General features: G+C 36.3%; 1 long non-coding RNA gene across 2 annotated transcripts; it reads right to left on the reverse strand.

Annotated features, from left to right (window-relative positions):
- Positions 1-1,626: 1,626 nt before the first annotated feature.
- LOC148131517 (uncharacterized) lies at positions 1,627-18,705 on the reverse strand. Of its 2 annotated transcripts, none has more exons than XR_015748384.1 (3): positions 18,633-18,705; positions 6,261-6,534; positions 1,627-5,832 (listed from the first exon to the last, which is right to left on the reverse strand). It is a non-coding gene; the product is annotated as an uncharacterized LOC148131517 (long non-coding RNA). The 2 variants fall into 2 exon arrangements; XR_015748385.1 differs by lacking the exon at positions 18,633-18,705 and adding an exon at positions 10,270-10,433.
- Positions 18,706-21,617: the final 2,912 nt, after the last annotated feature.

A 21,617-nucleotide genomic window follows, 5' to 3' on the forward strand; every position in this document is an offset into this window, starting at 1 on the left:
CAAACCAGGCTTGACACTTAACCAAGGCAGCATGCCAAGCCTGTAACATCTGGAAAAAGGATTTCAAAAGGCAAATCATCTTCTGAACTTTTTATATATCTACCATGTTAGACACTAATTTTAAAAAGTAAGGGGGAGGGGGGGGACAGAGAAAGCATTTATTTATTTCAATCATGAATAACCCACATCTCAGCAATATAAAAAGAACAACCTTAAAAAGTTAATAAGAAAACAACTGACTGCTTATATGACATCTTTGTTTATTATATTTCTAACTTCCCCAATAAATGAATTTTCTAGATGGATTACAATGTGACTGAATTCATGTTGACTTCTCAGGGAAACCAAACTAAGCCTGTTCTCCTCCCTCCCCCCACTCCCCCCCTCTCTCACACGCACACATGGGGGGGGGGAGAAAGAGAGAGAGAGAGAGAGAGAGAGAGAGAGAGAGAGAGAGAGAGAATTTTTAGGCTTATTTCCAAACAAAATCAAAAGTAAGCTCTAGTTTTGCTTTCCTCTATCTGACTCAACATATTAGCCACTCAGTATACATTTGATGACAGGAAATTTAGGAAAGCAAAGAAGGAACATTTTTCTTTTCTGATACAATGGCTGTAGTTCTTGGAGAAACTCTGTTTCTCAGGCTGCTTGAACTTCAGACTTTTGGTCCAGCTTGCCAAGCTCCAGACAAAAGTTCAATAGATCCATGCTCAAATCTTGTGAACTTTTAAAATTAAAAGCAGCTGTGCATAGATAAGATGTCTTGAATTGATGCAGCATCACCAGAAAACCATATAAATTGGAATTCTGTGCCTTTGCTTCCCTAATGAATACTCAGCATATGTTGTAAAAGGAGAGTAACAAGGGATTAATGCACAGAGAAGGCCAGAGTGGTATACAGTAGATTCTGACCAGTTCTGGAGAACTGGTAATGGAAATTTTGAGTAGTTCAGATAATGGCAAATACCACCTCTGATTGGAGATTTTACAGTATCCTTCCCCTGCCACACCTACCAAGCCATGCCCACAGAACCAGTAGTAAAAAAATTTGAATCCCACCACTGGAGAAGGCCATTTTTTCCCAGAGACACTGTCCTCCTTTATTCCACTGTGTCTTTTTTATGACTTCCAAAAATGGAAATTGATAAGACTGGTAATCTTAGTAACAAACCAATGGATTGGAAAGTCCGTTAGAGCTTGGGAGTGAAAACTTTTAAATACATATATACTCTGACCTAGATTCCCAGTCATCCATCTTTTCACTTTTCAGAATTACACTGAATTTTATGTATGTATGTATGTATGTATGTATGTATGTATGTATGTATGTATGTATGCATGTATGTATGTATGTATGTATGTATGTTATCCACATTGCCAACCTGACTCTATGGGGTTTACTGTTATTCAATAAAATATTATATCAGGAAAAGCTTCTTGGATGAGAAGCTAAACATCTTCAAACAAAAACCAGAAAGTCCAGTTGCCTCTGGAAAAAGCACCTTTGGGACAATAAAATACCATATACATTTAAAACAATAAAGAAAGACCCATATGTTTAAAATTCAGTTCATAGTTGATGAATACAATAATATCTAGGCTGAAAGTAAGCAAATCAACTCCCATGCCTTTTCAAAGAAGTTTATTATAAAAGTCAGAGTTCATAATTACAGCACATAAAGTGTCTAGAATCTTTTTCATGTGTACTAAAAATTCAGCAACCTTGCAAGTAGATGCAGTCAAATCATCATCAGCCATGCCTAATCATAGTTGAGTTATTAGTCAATCAGTCAGTCAGAATTGCAGAACTCGGTATGTTTATTGTTCAAGCATTAGGGTCAACTGTAGAATTAATTTAATCAGTAACAAAGTGTGGCAATGTTAGAATTTAACCATTCATTTTTAATGTGGACTGAGTAGCATGGGAAAAACAGTTACATATAGAAGTGATGTAACTCACCCATAGAAAATATTTGTTAGCATTTGCTTTATTGTACAAATGAATACCACCACTGTGTTTGATAAAGTATAGATTATAGTTTATCATGATGTATGAGCCTAGCTAATTTTAGTTTATCGAACAAATTATGGTCCAACAGAACATTTCTTAGGATGTTGTTTCATTTGTAAAATGGTCCAGTGGAAAATTAAGTGTATGAAAACCATGTATTTCCTGTTTTGATATGTAAATAGATTGCTAATATATTTTAATTCAAAATGAAATAAAGGATTTTGAAAATAGAATATTTAAGAGACTGATCTGAAAGGATTTCATGAATACTAACTTTGTACAAAAATGTTAGGGGAAAGTAAATATCTTTTTTGAAATTATATACTGTCCAATTAGAAACTTTATTATAACTTGTTTCCCTTAATATCATATATAACTAAATTTTCAACCTAAAATTTAGTTTTCTGGCAAATAATTAAATGCAAATAATACATGCTATTTCTGTACTTAAAACATATCAAATTTTTTCAAGACTGGACCCACAGATGCCAATACTATTCTTCATTTCAATATTGTTCCATGCATTTATAAAAATTAAACATAATGTACATGAAGTAAATCAAACAATTTCTTCAATTGCTTATAAAACAAGATTGGAAACAATAAAGAAAAATGATTGACAGATGAAAGGAAGCACTTCTTCTCAGTGCATAATGAAGTGATAGCCTTACATTATGGTGATGACTTTTAAAAATTGGTAAGATAAATTAACTGTGAAAATGAAGATGTTGAATTTTAGTTTCTGATGCATTTCAGGACTTTATTTACTCCACAACTATTCTATCTTTCCTCCATACTGAGTCTGTAAGTTTGGAAATCCCATACTGAGTCTGTAAGTTTGGAAATCCCAGGCTAGATACCATTATAAAAGAAAGAAATTAAGATCACTTAACTTCAATGGGAAAGTTACAATCCTTACTATATTCAATCCTTTACAATGCTATTCAATTCAAGTCACAGATTGCTGTTTCATTTACAATAAAGTCTAGTTGGGAAACATAATTGTAAAACCAAAATACAGGCATCATTTGGAGGGAGGTTTGTCAAACATAATTGCTTTCCAATCATTACTGTTTCTTCAATAAAATTTGTATTTTATATGAAAATATAGGGGGGAAATTGGATGTGATTAAACCAGAGGTTGCCAACCTGTAGATTTCAGATTCCCTTTTAGCACTGAAATTACACTGCTGAAAATCAACAGCAGAAAATATAATTGTTATTTTTGTCTTGTTTTTCAAAAAGTAAGAGTGATAACAAAAGCAAGAAGCTCTTGAAAGAATTTGAGAAGCTGATTTGCAGTTCCCCATCTTCTCTATCCTGGGTTAAACTGAGGAAAACCCTGCTTTTTTCCAAAAAAAATTTTTGGAGGGAGGAGCTTTACTGGAGCTTTACTGGAGAATGGTTTCCTAGTTATAATTCAAATTGTTTAGTAAGAGTCAAGAAAGTGGTAGAAAAAGGAATATTAAGAGCTTCTTCCCTACTTCTCTGCCTTCTGTGTGCTTGCTATCTGGCCCATATGCTGTCTTCCTATCTATGCCAGAAAGGGCAGCAGATGGGCAATAATCACACACACATACACACAATTGGCAACTGTGTGTAAGGTAAAAGCAGCACATCTTAACAAAACAAAGCTATCATGAGTCTTCAATTGTGCTTACACTACAGAGTCACCAGGTGTTAAAATGGGCATATGGCCCACTGAAAGAGGAAGAGCTAGGATGCATTTGTATTGCATCATTTGTATCTATTAGCAAACATTGCCATTCATCAGAAAATACCTTTGACCTTTACAGGAGAAGCATCTTCACTTCTGACAATTGTCTCACTTAGTATATGCAGTTTATCAAGCACTGACTTCACATGCTTCTGTCTGTGCATCAAAATCAATCATCGTTCAACCTTTATATGGTCTATTGAACTTAGTCTATGGCCTATTCATGTGATGGTAACCTAGATATTTACAAGGTTATAGTCAGCTTCTTGATAAAGCTTTTAACCTAACCATTCACAGAATGTTGTTGTTGTTGTTGTTATGCTAAAAGAGGAAGTAGGAGAAGTAGAAAAGATTGAAGTCTACATTGTACAGGGCACACTTTAAAATATTATATTCAAATAATATGTACATTGAAACATGTACAACCAGACAAGAGAAAATACGTTTTATCACAAGGAGATTTTGAACTGTTTGTGTATATGGACCCATTACTAAATGTGAATCATGATATTACAAATAAATGTTTATTATCATTCAAGGCCAGATCATAAAAAATAGCCAAACAAACAAACAACCAAACACTATTTGGGATCATTTTGTATGTATTTGGTGGTACTGCAGTTTCTGGTATTACCCTGGTGGGGAGGATAAATTTCCATTAAAAAAACCCACTAAAGTATTGTGGGATTCCCTAGCTATTTCTGGTGTACACTCCTACTTTTATTGCAACCCTTTTATTGGTGATGAAGAGTTTAGCCAATGATTCCAGCAATGTACTGCCTTGATAATATCTCTTCCTTCTAGCCATGGCCACTGCTGCTGCTGCCAATTCATCTGTAATAGCTCTCTATCTCTCTCATCTCATAGCGCCATCCTCTGTTGGCAGCAGGTAAACAAACAGCAACATTATCAAGGGTTAAGAAATTTTAGAGGTGATCCCTACAAATCTTAGACATTAACACATGTCCATTTATGTTAGTGGCCTATGCAAATCTTCATGATAATGGTCATCAAGAAATGTCCTTCCCATGTCCTTGGATTTAGCCAAGTCAGCATAGATTAGATGATAATGTCTTTCGGTAATGTTAACAATCAGGATGTAAAGTGGTTGTAGGTAGCTCAAGAGCTTCAAACCACCTCCCACACACATCTTCCTCGATTTCCATTTGTACACATTTGATTATTCATGTTGCCCCTTAACAAAGCCTTCAAATATTCAAGGGAAGGGTGTTAGGGTATTATAGAAGGTTATGGTGGCCTGTGGCCTTGAAAGATAGTGAAGGCCTTGGTTTCTGGACAAAAACTTTTCATTCCGAAGAGAAAAAACTGTCCCTTATTTCCAGCAGAAGCTATATAACCATAACTGGAATCCATTTCTCATTTATTACCTATTTCTTTAGCCCCTTGTTGATACCAGAAGCAGCTAAATAGAGTAAGCAAAATTTAGACTCCACAGAGCATGTCTACAAGTATTTCATGCAAGAAACTGGTATGGGTAGTCCTTGCCTTACGACCACAACTGAACCCAAAGCAAGACAGTTGTAAAGTGAGTTTTGTCCCATTTTATAACCTTTCTTGCCAGAGTGGTTAGGCAAATCACTACAGTTGTTAAGCTAGTAATACAGTTGTTAAGTCAATCTGGCTTTCTGACTTTGCTTGTCAGAAGTTGCATAAAGTGATCACGTGATCCAGTACACTGAAACCATCATAAATACAGGCCAGTTGCCAAGCATCCAAATTTTGATTACATGATCACAGAGATGCTGCAATGATCATAAGTGTGAAAAACGGTCATAAGTCATTTTTTTCAGTGTAACTTCAAATAGTTAATAAACAAATGGTTGTATGTTGAGGACTAGCTGCATTGAGAAAGAGCTCTCCTCACTTTGTAGAATTACACCTATGGTTATGCATACAGGAGAGGGCAGAACAGTTCCTAGCAGGAGGTATTTCAACACTGGACTTGCCTCACCATCCCAGGTGCAAGGGAACATTTTGTACTTAATTGTTTATCCCTTAGCTTGCAGAGTTGCCCTAATCCCTTGTCATTGCTGTTCCAGCATTGGTAAAGTTGATCTCTCTGTTATTTTCGGTACTTTATCATCTGCAAAACAATGAGGGCACATGACCATTACAGTAATATTGAGGTACACATTTCGGGTAGCTGCTGCTAAGAGACAGCTTTGTAGCTTTTCAAACAAGAAACTCAGATGAATTAAAGAAGCAATAGTAATATATTCCACAGTTCTCAGAAAGATACTCTCTCTGGAATATCTCAATATGCTAATAAAATAGAAATTATGCTCGAACAGCCAATGGGAAAAGAACAAACTTATATTGTTAATGAAAGGGGCAGATGCTGTGTGTTTACTACAGTGAAAATGGTTGCCATAGTGGACATGGTGCTTTGCAGAACAAAAAAAGTGTAAGAATCTGAATCTACACAATTACACAAACCTAAGATTTGGCATCTAGAAATCAACACAAAGGGAAAGGAAATGCAAAACTGGGAAAAATATTTATTACACTAACCATGCATACTTTGGTTCAGTTGCAGTAGGATATGAGGATTACCACTGAGCTTTTTAATCCATGTTATTTTTTTGCGCACGATTTACACACTGAAGGGACAATAGCAGCAACCACAATATAACTATATGATGGTTTGTTTTACTTCACTTCTTTTCTTTTTTTTTTCTTGCCTGGCAAACTTCAGATGCAAGCCATTTTCCTTGTAAGATGTTTTCCAAGAATAACAGCTTCAGATGTTTAGTTTGGCTGAAATGAGTTTAGTAATATTGGCCACCTGTAAGAGAGAAGATAAATCATCTAAGCAATGTCTTTAGCTGTAGGCTTTGGAAGCCAAACAAGTGAACATGAGATAAAGTACGTATTTAGATTCCATGGATTATTTTGCTAAACTATAAATAAAGTTCCATATATTAACACGAATAACTGAAGGCGTTCTTGTGAAGGATTCTTATACCACATTCTACTGAAACTAGTGGCACATGCATAAAAATATAATCCCTAACTCGTTTATTTTATTTGTTTGGGTTGTTTTTTTCTGTTAGTATTATTAAGGTGGAAATTCAAAAGATGAAATCTGATGTAGTATTTTAAAAAAATTAGGCAGGAAAAAAGTTGGATCTATAAGAAAAAGCATTTAACTACCCTTTTCATTTCCCCCCTTCAACTGCTAACTGCCACTTAAATATTTTTATACAGTGCTTCCAACTTCTACAATTATTGCTCATTTCTATATCAATCATTTTAATTATTTTTAAACAACTGCTTTTCTTCTTCAAAAGCCATACTCTTAAGTGTCTTAACTTTCCTTTCTGTGTGATGTATTGTATATAAGGGAGCCATTCCTGCGTGAATTTGGTTTGTCTGCTCTTACAAGAATATATGGTCAATTTTTCCATGTTGGTTTTCCAAATCTCGTATTGTCAGAAAGACTGCTCTTTTCCAATGTACCAGATTGATTTTGCCACTGTCACATATATCTTAATAAGTCATGATGCTATCCGTTTTGAGTCTCTGGGGTTTTATCCTATAAAAATATTTGTGGTTTCAGTTCAGATTGTATTTTTCAAATTTTCTGGATGTTTTGGTATATTTCTTCCCAATACTTTTGAGGGTTTTTTAAAATTATTTTTTATTATACATATTCCTTTGTTATACATAACGTTTCCATTTCTGCAACAGCAGTGTATTGTCTGTATCAAATCTCTTTTGAATACACATATTATACACACCATAATTATAACATCATTCTCATAATATATACAATATAATCTTCACTTCTAATCGTCCTACACATTTTAATCTAAAATCAAATATAATCCAGTGTTTATGATATATATACCCACATATACATATACCTATACCTATACATAAATTGATCATCCTTAATTATAAATTTACTAACTTTTGCTTCTATTTTCTAGCCATTTATAAAATAAGTCCCAAGTTAAATAATACTGTTTCCTCTTTATCCTTAATTTTCATCATTAACCTGTCCATTTCAGCACAATCTAGTATTTTCTTCATTACATTTTCATTTATAGATATATTTTCATTTTTCTAATTTTGTGCATACATAATTCTCGCTGCTGTTATTACATGTAATATTAAATATATAATTATTTTGTTATATTTCCCTGGTAGTATACCTAGTAAAAACAATTCTGGTTTTAAATCTATTTGTTGTGTTGTCATTTCTTCTAACCATCTTTTTATCTTTAACCAATATTTTTTTGCCATTGGACAGATCCACCACATATGGTAATAGGAACCCGGTATCTGTTTACATTTCCAGGACTCTGGAAATATGTTTTGGAACCTTTTTGCCATTCTTGCCTGCAGCAAATGTCATCTGTAGAACATTTTGTAAAGGTTTTCTTTATATGTTGTTGACATTGTTAGTTTGTAGTTTCTTTCCCAAACTTTTTGCTAATTGTCTAATTCTATAGTATATCCAAAAATTTTGGCCAATGCTATCATAGTTTCTTCTTCCTCCATTTTAAAGTTCAATAGGTAGTTATATATTTTCTTTATATCTGATCTGAGTCTAGGGGTTCTTTATGGAATTCATGTATTTCTGCATCTTTCTTGTGTCTCGTTTGTATTTGAATATGTGGCCACCAGGCCAAATCAATTCCTTGATTTTTTTTTTTTAGTTCCTGTTTTGATTTTAAGTCCCCTTGTTCGTTTAGGATATCTTTATACCTTACAATTTTTTTCAGTTCAAGAGCATTTTGATATATTAGCGCTTCCATTGTGAATAGCCAGACCGGTATTTTCATGTAATGTTTCTGTTTGGTTCTTTCTCATACTGAAAGCAGAGCGTTCCTGATACAGTGTATTTGGAAGTATCTATGTATTTTACTTTTCCCATACCAAATAAATGCATGCCACCCCATTTGTAAGTTGTGTCTTTCAAAGGTAAATATTCTTTTGTTCTTCAGATTTATCCACTCTTTCACCCATATGAGCACTGAGGCCTGATAATACAGCTCCCAATCCAGTAGTCCAACCCCCCCCCCCCTTTTATTTTTGGTGCCTTTTGACTTTTTGATGACTACCAGATAGAGTAAAATATTTATTGCTGTATTATGTTTATTTCCTTTGCTAAGGAAAATTCAAGTGCAAAACCCAAGAAAATAAATAATTAAATATCTCTAAAAGAGAGATTCCTGAAATAAAGAATAAAGTCCTCAACTTATGACCACAATGGAGTCCAACATTTATGTTGCTAAGTGAGAAATTTGTTAAATGAGTTTTGCCCCATTTTATGAACTTTCTTGCCACATTTGTTAAGTGAATCACTGCAGATATTAAATTAGTAACACAGTTGTTAAGTGAACATGGCTTTCTCATTGATTTTGCTTGTCAGAAGGTCACAAAAGGTGATCACATGACCCCCCAGGAACACTGCAACCATCATAAATGTGAATCAGTTGTCAAGAACCCAAATATAAATCATTATATTAGATGTTGCAATGGTCATAAGTGTGAAACATGGTCATAAGTCATAAGTCACTTTTTAAAATGCCATGGCTTTCGGGGAAAAACTGTTCTTGTGTTCAGTTGTTCTGGTGTGCAGTGCTCTATAGCGTCGTTTTGAGGGAAGGAATTGAAACAGTTTATGTCCGGGATGTGAGGGGTCTGTAAATATTTTCATAGCCCTCTTTTTGACTCGTGCAGTATACGGATGTAGTCTAATTGCATTTCTTTTCATTGTTTATTTTATAGTTCTATTATTTTATTTCTGTTGTGTTTAAACTCCTTTCCTTTTCTCCCTTTTTATTATTGTAAGCCACCTAGAGTAGACCCATGGCAAGACAGGTAGCAAATAAATTTAACAAAATAAATAAATATAGTCTGCTAGTCAATGTCGACTCTTTTTTCGTGTAAGGCAGAGAGATACAGGAATATTGTATAACAACCCACTCCTATGGATTCCAGTTTCCCTATACCAATTTTCCTTTTTTTCTTTTTTATTCAGAAGCAAAAGTTTTTCTGTATAAGATTTGCAAACAGATTGTGACATGCAACCTTTTCTGGTTGGGATATGGTTTAGCAACGTGCATTATTTTGTAGCAGAGCTCATTCATTCAGGTTCAAAGGTTATAATTTCAGCTCAGCAAGATTATCTGCACAAGCATGTTATAAATATGATTGCAATGTAAACATGAATTAGATATTGATCTCCAAATTATGTTTGGCCATGTAGATTTGTCTGTTGAATAGCAAATAACATTGCTTTTACATTTCAGTGATGCTTTCCTATAGAAACTATCCCAAAGTGTATATATAAATAGAACTTATTGTGGACATGTTCTATTCAAATGACACTACCCTATGCCATTTTATCAGCAAAGGAGAACTGAGCACATTCTTAATTCTCAGATTTATTTAGTGAAGCCCTTGTCTTGTCATTGGAATGAAATTTGTTGCCTACCAAAATAAGGTCACAATGAGATCTACCACTTCTCTAGTAAGTATAAAAACAATCAGATGGTGATGTGCTTACTGTATTTTACAAGATATGTTTTGATGGGTTAGAGAACCATCTGTTCTGCAGATGTTTTAGTCTATTACTTTCTTAGCATTAATGGGCCACTTGCTGGCTGGGGCCCATGGGAACTGAAGTCCAAAATACCTGAAGTGTATAAGCTTGTCTTCATTGCAAGCTGTCTATAAATTTAAATGAATAAAACAAATGTTTTTGTATTGTTTATGTAGATATTTATCACAAAGTTTTCCTTTTCTTGAACACCGTTCTTTTTTTTTTTTTTTTTTTTGCAGTTTGACACAGATTACCAAACAGAGGACCATTTGAAATCAAACCTCTACAACCTCTTCCTTTTCTGCTCCTTGAAAAGGTGTGTGATAAAAGTGAAAGTCCTTCATGATTATTGCTGTCAGCGTACAGCAGCATAAAAATACTTAAGAAGTGGGCAAATCCCTGCATTCTCTTTGATGAATCTTGTCTGCATGGTGAAAATACACGTATTTTGTTCATTACTTTCAGTGCAAAACATGGATTGATCTAATAAAGCAGAAAACCCCTATTCCAGCCTATTTGGTGGAAAAGGAAGAGAAAAGTAAAGAGAATAAAAAGTTAAGAAATACTGTTTTGTGAGATGTCATGTGTTTTCTGAACCTTTCGTAATGGAAACAAATCTCCAAAGAGCCCTTTTCTTCACTCCTCCAACAAAGGCATGTCCCAGTTTATTAAAAAATCATGCACAACAGTGCTGCCTGCCAGATTTTATAGTCCTGAAGAAAATTTGGTCCAGAGCATTAAAAAAAAAAACCTGGAATAATGCCTGAAATTTCCCTGTCGCAGATGTTTCAACAGAAGGTGGCTTGCATGCTATTCGTTAATACACCACCATACGGGACTCAGTATGACCACTGCAATAACCAGTAAGTAACACACACAGTAGGCTCTTCCTGAGCCAAATTTTCCGTCTGTTGTGTAAAGCTTGCATCCTGCGGATTGAGACATACCTTGATGAAACTCTATTGTCATTGAATGATAATATTTGTGGATCACTCTGATAGAAAACATCCCACCAAGAATGTGGGAGGTCTGTTTAAAAATTCTGTGCAACTCCTTGGCATTTCAGTAATTAGAAGGAAGGTGAATGCTAACATTTAGGCCTTTTCTTTGCCTGTTTCAAGATGCCAATTGTGGATATGAGAGAAGCCTTAAGGATAAAGGAACACTTTTGCTTTGAGGAATGCTATCAAGTTTTAACAAAACTACAAACCAATTAAATGGCTAAATGAAATAAGGCAATTACAGAAATCTAAAAAGAAAAACTGAATGGCACAGATCCAAAGGGGCTTTTTCAAGAGGAACTGGACTTTCTTGTTTTTCTTTGAAGACATTTCGCTTCTCATCCAAGTCAGAGCTGAAGAAGCTTCTTGGATGAGAAGCAAAATATGAGACACCACAAGGGACATTCAAGTTTTAGAATATACCTATCAGTCAGTGAATCTTCTGCTTTGCCTCCTCACCAAGCATTCTGTAAAACATGAATCCCCTCTTTTCTTTGAATGATGTCTTGTTTCATTATTTAGAAAGTTTTACCCTACTTTTCTATTTAAAGGGCACTCTAATTGGAACCAGAACTTCACACAGCTTTGTGAATTGGGCTGGAAAGTACTGACCTATTAGTCTATAATTTAGTGAGCAAAACTTTGTCCTAATGGCTCCATCTCATCCAGAGAGCAGGCTATGCCAACCACCCCATTGTAATAGTAATGATAAAACTTATTTAAAAGTAAAATAAAATAAATAAAATGACCATCCATAATTTATAGATCAAACCAGCTTCCAGAAAGTCGCACATTCTGTCTGTAAAAAAGAAAAAAAATATATCCAATATTTTTCTGTAAATATTAATTTGGGTGACTCTCTAAACTATGAAGTCCTGGACTTTGACCTTAGAATCCAGCTGTCCTAGTCCCATTATCTCTGGGTAATTTGCAATAGCTTGGCAAGGGTTTCTAATCTCTCCTTGTTGCCCATATCAGCAACAAAATGATTCTCTCTTCTCTCCTTCCTAAATTATCTTGATGAAATAAAGAAAACTTTGATAATTGGGAGAAGATTTTGGTATGCAAATAAACTGTGAACTCTATTTAGTTAAATAAATGTACAGCCTCAAAATCTATTGAAAACTTTGGCATCAAGTTTAGGTTGCCAGATCTTCATGTAAGAAATAAAACATATCTTATAACTATCAACTATGTTCAGCGCTAATTTAAAATCCCTGTTTTAAATGGAGCAAAGACTGGGATTCCTAGGGACTTTAATGACTTCTAAAAACATTCTTGGTGCTTCCTTTTATTCTGAAGGAAAAATGAACCAGTTTGGTCTAGTGGTTAAGGCATCAGCTAGAGAATGGGGGACTGTGAGTTCTGGTCCTGCTGTAACATGAAAGCCAGTAGGTGACCTTGGGCCAATCACTCTCTCTCAGTCCAACTCACCTCACAGGATTGTTGTTGTGAAGGAAATTGGATGAGGAAGGCATCTTAGATATGTTCACCATCTTGAAATGCTTTTAAAAATAATAAAGGTGGGACGTAAACAATAAATACATAAAGCAGCTGCATAAAACCTATGATACACTTTCCTCCTCTGCTACATTCTGACCTTTACCTTGGCTGAACTTAAAGCTAATAATTGGCTCTAGTTGGAGATTATTAAGAAGGATTAGTGCAATTGGATAGACCAGGAAGATCAGCAAGAGGAGATGGTGGGAATAACATTCTATTTCCATGTGTTTACCAAGAAAATAACATAGGTTAGTTTGTGTGACCCAGATTAATTTGAGAAAGAACAAGGATGTCTAACAAAGTATGATTTTAAAAAGATCAAGATGGCAGCCATGAAAGCAATATAAGTTCAGCTTTTTAAAAATTGTCTTGACTTTATTCTCCGTACCTTGCAAATGCCTCTTATACTGCCTATTTATGCAAAATATTATTTCCAAGGAACAAGAAGCTTCTAGCTTTGGAAGATGAGAAAAGTATATCTTTGCAGAATGCCAATTCTAATGTGGGCTTTTCTGATCAGATCTTGAAGTCATGTTGGACATCTCATACCAGTTTTCTTAAAACCCTAACAAGTTCCTGTTACTTACTATTTCTCAATCTCTTAGGGGATGCAAGTTGGTTTCTCTTTAATGCCTATATCTCTTCACTTCCTGCTCAACTTCTCCCTTTTCAGGAAATTGGACAACGTGTTTTTATTATGCCATTGTTTCCACCAAGCAACAATTGGAGATACAGGGGAAAAAGTTTCTCTTTGATTGGGAGAAATAGGCTTCCATATTTGTAGCTTTCCTAGTAATCAATATGGGTTTCAAGATATTTGCTTTGATGTTGTGCTTTTAGTCACAACTTGTTCTGTTCCATTTTGTTCAGTGGTTGTGAACTGGGTGGTTGCTGAATTCTATCACATGAAATGTAATCATGCACATATATATGCTGGAAGTCACCATTGGTGCAAACTTAAGTCCCTCCCTCCAACTGGATGCACCTTTCAGAAAGGAGGGCTGGATGAGAAAGGAGAGGTGACCTGTGTAGTTTGATGAAGCAGACAGGGTATCACAGAAGGATAACCTATGAGCAATATCTTGCCTGGTCAAGGAGGCGCCTGTTATAAAAATACACAGTGAAATGCAGCTGGAGGACTGCTCTTTCTCAAGGGCTAACGTAATGCATTCCTTCTGTTTAGGCACATTTTCCAGTCTTTCACATTCTTTGTGAACAAGAGTTATAAAACAAGCCTCATGGAGGCCAATTATTTTTACTTTGAAGGCCATTATTCAATATTGACTAGGAAAATGAAGACAGCTAAGCAAAATTCCATAAGTGACTAGGGTGAATTGAAATAAAACCAGATGGGGATGGACAGAGATGCAAAGCCTTTTTTTTTAACACACACATACAAACATGTGATTAATGTCTTTTACAAATTATAGCACTCTTATTTTCTTAGACTAAATCGAGCTGGGTCATAACATTCAAGTGGCCTCATAAAACATGAAAAAAGAACTTGCCTAGTGCTTATACATTAATTGCTGGAGCCTCATATAGCAATCTGTCCCCATACTGTAAATCTGATTACAAGAAATTTTAAAGGTAATTTACCTGTATGCCAATAGATAACTTGTTGAAATATGTGGAATAAACGTTAACATCTTCAGGACTGCCCAGTTTGCATATCTGGAGTAAGCGATGGTTCCACAAAACCTAATCAACTGAAACTCATGGTTAATATGACAGGGGAGCGTTTTTTTTCCCTAAGCTGGAGCTCCAGTTATGGAATTTTCCCCGAAGGGATGCCTAACTGGAATCCACAGTTGCATCACCTTGATGCCAAGGGAAAATCTTTCCAGTATCCCAGGCTTTTGAACTGACTTGTAATCATACTGATTTAATTTTAGAATGACTGCTATGCTGCTCTACAGTTTATATGGTGTTTTTATTTTGTGTTTAATTTGGTTTTGTTATATATATTTTCACTTTATAAAATTTTTAATGTGTGTTATTATAAAGTACTCAGAGAACTTCATCTATTGGGTGGCTAAAAATGTGTGTGTACGTGTGTGTGTGTGTGTGTGTGTGTGTGTGTGTGTGTGAGAGAGAGAGAGAGAGAGAGAGAGAGAGAGAGAGAGAGAGAGCAGTCCACTTGACAGAGCCAAAAGCAATTATTCTTTTTAGAGAGGGTCATGGCCCCACTGGAAAAAACATGTTGTATAATAAGTTTTTGGTTTCATTTTTCAGATATCTTCTCTCATTTGAGTTTGCAGAACTTCATTATATCAACCACCTGAACAGGGAGTATGCATATTTAAACATAACTATGCATTTTCATAATATTAGGCTCCCCAAGTAAAACAAAATACAGTGGATTCACTATGCAATGCTTGTAAATTGGCAATGTGATGTAGTGGTGGGTTTCAAAGTGGTTTACCACGGTTGCTTTGTGCTGCACAGCAGATTGCCGCGTGTCAGCTGTTGAAGCTACAGGGATAGAAGGAGGAGCGTAGGAAAGCCTCAACACTTGCACAAAGCATGTGCGCACACAAACCATGCCCTCAAAGCGACTGGTGTGATGCTAATGGATACCTATGGCATCTGCCAGACTTCTTGCCCCATTTGAATTATAGTAGACTATTTTATGGGAATATATACATGAATAAACAGGACGATACCTCCCACCTACCAAACATCTGGAAACTAGCCTTATCAACAAACGAGTCCTAGCCACAAAAACCAACACTGGACCCAAAACAATACATGACACCACCACCAATCTCCCTCACCAGACTCAAACCCAAACCCATCCCTTAGACGAAAGGCAACCACTGTCCAGAAACCAGACCATGGCTGCATCACCAGCTGCCACACCCACGACCCCCAAACTAACACGCCATGAACATATAGTCAGACCTCAAACTCGAAGCCAAACCAAAACCTAGAACGCTACATCACAGCCATCCGCTCAGGATATCACATCACGGAACTCAGGAGGTTACACCACAAAACCTGATTATGTTTCAACACAGCCAACAACCCAGGAGATTACAGCACAAGACCCAGGATGTCACAACAATAGAACTCAGAAGGTCATCACACAACCCATTACCCAGGTCATTACAACACAGGAGGCTGATAGACACACAGCCAGTACCTCAGTCACACAGGTTCTTACAAAAAACCCAACCAATCTGCAAACATCAACTCCATCAACCAATCAAGAAATAACAACACAGCCAACCAGCCCGCTTACAACAGAGCCAGCACACCACACCTCCCCACCAGTATTTATAGAGAGACAGCAGCTCCGATCACGCTTTGCTCGCATAAGCACGAAGCCAAAAACGCCAGCCTGAAGATGGCAAGTGGGACCTCATCGAAATGTTGCCAAGATACTCTCAATCTTACATGGGAAAAGACCCAAAGAAAAGACAGAAAAATAGCAGCCATCCTAAGAAACCCCAAGGATAAAATTGATCTGGAAAACCAAGGCATATACGAAGTCCCCTTTGCATCATGCCCTGCCACATACATTGGACATACCAATAGAAGAATAAGTACCCGCCTTGATGAACACAAAAATGCAGTAAAAAAGCTGGAACATACTTCCTCACTAGTCCAACACATGAAAGCCACAGATCATAGCATCAACTTCAATGGCACTAAAACCCTAGCCACAATAGCCTACCCCAGCTACAGAATTATCAGAGAAGCCATAGAGATTGAAAAACGACCTGAAAGCATGAATAGAAGAGATGACTCCACCAGACTGTCAATTATCTGGATGCCTGCACTCACAACCAAAAAAATCTCCACACCACAGGCCAAGCAAGCACCTGGGCACAAACTGTCACCCCGTGATACCTCCAGCCCAAACACACCCCAGCCAGCCACCCAGATGAAACCTAGCTTCTTAATAAATGACAGCCGGCCATTCACCCGAAGCCAAGCCATGCTGAAAGCCCCCAATACGTGAAACACAATGTTGCCAGCTAATCAAGACAAAAAAACTCTACAAAACAGACAGAAGATATTAGAAACACCAATCAAGCAGAACACAGCCAACTCCAAGACCAATAAATACAGACCAAAACTCCCAACCAATCAGGATGAACAAAAAACCATTCAAACAAAGCACGAGGCTAGCACCAAATTTAAAACAGAAATGGCTGCGAAAGCCTGACACACCCAACGAAGACGAACCCAATACACAAGCCTGATTATGGCAGATGAGATTCTACTGAAACGTCACTACAACTTTAAAAGCACAACTATAATGACGTGGGAAAATACCCAAACAAAGCTGAATACCATACATATAAATACCAGCGAAAACTTAAGAAAACACACACACACACACACATATAAATTGGAAATTATTGTGCCACAAAGCAGTTTTAATCATCTAAATATGACATCTACTTACTGCTCAACAACATCTCTGGGGGATCTACTTAAGCTTCCCAGGGGGTGAAAAAAATCTGTGGCTAAAATTCAGTGCATTTCTTTTAGTATCAGGCCTAGAACAAAGATAAAGATACATGGACAGTAGGTGGCATCCTGAGAAGATGGTTTTGGTAAACAGTTTTGTGATTAACTGTTCCAAAAAATGATAGGATTTGGCAAGCTGCTCTTCCAGAGCAGGCAAGAGTCACAGTGGCACAGTGCTTAGAATGCAGTACTGCAGACTACTTCTGGCTGCCAGCAGTTTGGCAGTTCGGGTCTCACCGGCTCAAGGTTGATTCAGCCTTCCATCCTTCCGAGGTGGATAAAATGAGGACCCAGATTGTTGGAGGCAATATGTAAACCTCTTAGAGAGGGCTGTAAAGCACTGTGAAATGGTATATAAGTCTAAATGTTATTGCTATTGCTATTTTGTGGAATTGCACACATATTGTGGTATATGTTCTCAAAACTATAGCTTTAGAAATTACAAATTTATTCTGTTCCTCACCCTGATCAAGAACCTTTATTCTGAACAGACTGAAGGAAGCATCTGTGGCATGCAATTGTTACAAAATACCTTGCATTCATGCATACTGGCTTAGTTTGTTAAACAAACTTGAAACCACACAGCTCTTTATTGGACATAGACTTTCATATTAATTTAGCAAAAAAAAGTTACAAATAAATCTTTCTGAAATCCCAGTTGAAAAAAATGTAGAACTATGTAGAGCAAGTTATTCCTCTCTTATCTTCAGACTGTCACAGTAATTTAGTCTTAGAAAACATTTTGCTCTATTTCATAATTTTTCGAAATCTCTAAAATTTTTGGAATCCAAAAGAAAAGAAGAACTAACAGAGCACCAAATCATGATCAGCTTTTACAACAGCAATAGCATTTAGACCTATGTACAGCTTCATAGTGCTTTACAGTCCTCTCAAAGCAGTTTACAGAGTCAGCATATTGCATTTAACCTCTCAAATTCCTCCTCAAAAGCAACATGGGCATTCTGATAATGCTTATGGGCAACTTATTTAATGGAAAGATCACTTGAAATAATTCCTAAGAATATGAAAGCATTAAAGAGGACCCTGGCTATTTCTATGAACTTAAAAATGGCACTTATCTTTATCTCAGTCAAGATTGCCCTCTAGTTAATCAGATATAACTCCTGATTCTTCAAAACATAGCTCAACTGTGCAAATCCATGAATGCAGGTCCTCATTTAAGCATGAAAGTGGCCAGTTAGGGAAAAGTCTATCTCTATTTCCAGCTGCATTGGCAACAAATCAGAATAAACTACATTTCAGGAAATGGGGGAGTTCAAATGAGCAGCTGATATCTTGCTGTGTTTTACATTCTTGTAGATTAAGCTTTTCCTTCCTTACCACATCACGTGGAAATGTATGCCTTGTCTGCCAACAGTTCTGTGCACCTGCAGATTGTTATCATGTGGGTGACAAAAGAAACACCTGGGCTGGAAAGCTAAGGGAGTACCCAGAGTTCAGACAGGTGTTACCATCTGTGGAATGAGTGTCATCTGACTGCAGCCAGTGAAACCTGAAACCGTTGGAAAGTACTGTTAGAGCGTCAGCCGCAGAGTTTTAATGTGAGGATTATTTCGTGACCTTTAAGATATGTGTTTTCACTTCCATATCCAAAAGTCTCTTATTGGTTTAGAAGAAATTAAAAATAGGATTGTTTGAAGCTTAGTTTGATCAAACCTACAGTAAAAACTATTGAAACTAATTGTACAAGTTAATCATTAACAAGATCCCACTGATGTTAATAGCACATTGAGCATACCAGGGTGGGCAAGGTGCATCTTGTTTCAAGCTTTGCCATTAGAAACTCAGATGATTATAGCCAGAAATATGTCTTTTCTCTTATGCCAGGTGTGCCAGTGACATCACTTTTTGAAAAACACCTGTGAAATGATAAAATCTAAAATAAACTGCTATAATCTGTAATCAGGAATGAAGAATAAAAATCATATTATAAACAGTTGGAATGAGTGACTTAGGCTTTAACAGTTTGTTACTTGATCAAAGAGAAGGAAAGTGAGCATAAATCTTAACCAAGTTTCAGTTTATCAGAAATTTTTATCCTCTATTTTTTCCTAAAAGGAGCCTGAGTCCATGTTTAGAAGATAATCCAGTTGGCTCAGGAACGTTTGATTTTATTTGTGATCAAATCCTAGTCTTGACTTGAAATTTAAAGTGAATGAAGGTAAAAGATTTGAAATTCTCTCACTGGCTGTCATTTTAATGATTAATTAAATTAATTAATTATAGTGGTGGGACTCATCTGGGGGGGATGAGTCTGCCTATCGAGATGAGGTGGACCAGTTGCTTTTGTGGTGTGGAGACAATAACTTGGTCCTCAACACCAATAAGACCAAGGAGCTTATAGTGGATTATAGAAGGAACAGATCAGACATCCAGCCTTTCCTTATCAATGGAGACCGAGTGGAGCAATTAGCCAGTTTTAAGTTTCTGGGTGTTACCATAAAAGAGGACCTGACCTGGGGTGCCCACATTGCAGCCCTGGTCAAAAGGGCCCAGAAAAGATTATACTACCGGAGACTTCTCAGAAAACAACAACTGAATGAAAAACTGCTGGTGACCTTCTACCGCTGCACCACAGAGAGCATCTTAACTTAATGCACCTCTGTATGGTTTGCCAATTGCACAGTGGCAGATAGGAAAGCACTCCAGAGGGTTAACATCATTGCCCAGAAGATCATTGGTTGCCCTCTCCTCTCTTTGGAAGAGCTTTATAGCTCCCACTGCCTTAAGAAAGTTCCAAACATTCTCAAAGATCCATCTCATCCTGGGTACCCTTTTTTTTTAAACTATTACTATCTGGCAGATGGTACAGAATACTAAAAACAAGGACAAATAGGCTGAAAAACAGTTTCTATCCCAGGGCAGTAGCTCTGTTGAATTCTGCTGTATAGTGTAGTGTTGGTGCGGTGTCAGGCATTTTTGGTTCAATGTGTGGAGGGAGAAGGATGTGTGTGTTTATTTTCATGGTCTTGGTCATGATGTGCACTGAAGATGGTGTTTGATTTTGTTGTATGAGGTGCAATGACAATAAAGTAAAGTAAAGTAAAGTAAAGTAATGATTTGATATTCTTCAAATTCCTTTTTGAGATTCTTCCCACAACCGCTATCACCACCCCTTGCAATGTGTTTTATTTAGTTTTCACGTGCAGCATGACAAAATGTTCTACCTATTTCCCCTTCCTCCACTCCACTTCCTTTCTTGTCTGGATTTCTTTTTATTCTGCAATATGCCATTCAGAGCGATAGTAAAATAAATAACTCGATGCATAAGCCACCTTGTGAGTTTCTGGCTGAGTTGAAATCGGAATTAAGAACATCCTAGTTCACAAATCATATTGTCTATCACCACTGTGCTCATAAATGATAAAACAAGACCACGTTGTGCTTCAGCCATGATGGAATGCTCACACACAATTACTAGAGCACAGGGGCAGGATATAGCTCCATATTGTAATATATAAATTCCAGCTGTTTGCTATTGGAAAATTAGCAGCTCACTAGCTGAAATGAAATATGCACTTCATTACAGAACAGAGAACAAAAGGGAGGGATAATTTAGCTAAGCATTTTATGTCAGCTTGCATGGAAGACTACTCTGAGAAGGCTTGGTTTTAAAGTACAGTGGCAATAGATTTTTGTAGACAGCTGGGAGGCACTCCTATATGAGAGGTTTGGAAAACAATTATTATTATCACACCAATCAGATAATTTGGAAATAAGGCATATTTTGAAATGCTTCCTTTGGGTATTTACTTTAGTAAAAATTAAGAGTCTATTCCATGTTTCTAGAGCAGACTGTCTGCTACTGGACTAATATATTAATCGAGCTACATTAACTATATAATTATTATTACACAGTAGGGACTCAGTTGGAATAGAATTCTCTATTTACTATGCTATAATTTCACAGATTTTTTTTAAAAAGCCATTCAGTATCTTTGATATATATTTTCAGGATAGAGAGTGATTTGTGATTTTTTGTCAAAATTGTAAGCTAAGTTTGTGGAGCGAGAATCATAACTGACTATTAAAAAAAACAGTTAGAGATGCATTTGTCTGTCCCAATATTGATGACAGAACATATCTTTTTATAACCATTTTATTTAAAAAAGCCCCTAACTGTAACTTGTATACATTCTGGGTTTTCCAGAACATTAGGTAAAACATTAGAAAAAAACAAGAAATAGGGAAGGAAAAAGAATTTAAAAATTAGCCTTGATAATTTTAGTTTCAGATTAGTCTTGATTTAGTGAACTGAATGCAGAACACTTCAAATTGTGGCAGGATCTAATCACCTCCAAACTT

This window comes from Notechis scutatus, chromosome 3 (assembly GCF_049901735.1).
Source record: "Notechis scutatus isolate UNSWTSFEM ecotype Mainland chromosome 3, rNotScu1.2, whole genome shotgun sequence".
NCBI lineage: Eukaryota > Metazoa > Chordata > Lepidosauria > Squamata > Elapidae > Notechis > Notechis scutatus.